The sequence below is a fragment of the Anoplopoma fimbria genome, unplaced genomic scaffold (assembly GCF_027596085.1).
Source record: "Anoplopoma fimbria isolate UVic2021 breed Golden Eagle Sablefish unplaced genomic scaffold, Afim_UVic_2022 Un_contig_2325_pilon_pilon, whole genome shotgun sequence".
Classification (NCBI taxonomy): Eukaryota; Metazoa; Chordata; class Actinopteri; order Perciformes; family Anoplopomatidae; genus Anoplopoma; species Anoplopoma fimbria.
In genome coordinates, this window is record NW_026552357.1 from 1 (window position 1) to 717 (window position 717).

General features: G+C 40.9%; 1 pseudogene; it reads left to right on the forward strand.

Moving 5' to 3' along the window:
* Positions 1-381: 381 nt before the first annotated feature.
* LOC129115926 (5S ribosomal RNA) lies at positions 382-488 on the forward strand (annotated as a pseudogene).
* Positions 489-717: the final 229 nt, after the last annotated feature.

The following is a 717-nucleotide window of genomic DNA, read 5'->3' on the forward strand; positions in this document are numbered from 1 at the left end:
AAGCTTTTTCACTCTCTTTACAAAAAGCAGAGGGCGCTGCTGCTTTTTCAGTGGACACCGACAGGGTGGGAAGGAAATAGCAGATCATGACTTGCCGGTATAGAAATGACACAAATCCAGTTAAATGATGGCTTTCATCATTCCTAAGCTCATCGATCATTTTCTTTTCAATTTTATGCTAACGTATTCTACATTTCAACAGTAAATATTAATATTTTTACTGCACTACATTTGTGATCCTTATAGCCACTTTGTACATTCTGATTTGACATTTAAAAGCTGTGAGTGTGTCTGGAAATCTGCAGGCGCTCCTGTATAGACGAAAGAGCAAAGCGTGGTGATATAGTATCTTTAAAAGGACCTTTGGTAGGCACAATATTTGCTTACGGGCCATACCACCCTGAACACGCCCCGATCTCGTCAAGCAGGGTCGGGCCTGGTCAGTACTTGGATGGGAGACCGCCTGGGAATACCAGGTGCTGTAAGCTTTTTTCACTCCTCTTTACAAAAAGCAGAGGGCGCTGCTGCTTTTTCAGTGGACACCGACAGGGTGGGAAGGAAATAGCTAGATCATGACTTGCCGGTATAGAAATGACACAAATCCAGTTAAATGATGGCTTTCATCATTCCTAAGCTCATCGATCATTTTCTTTTCAATTTTATGCTAACGTATTCTACATTTCAACAGTAAATATTAATATTTTTACTGCACTACAT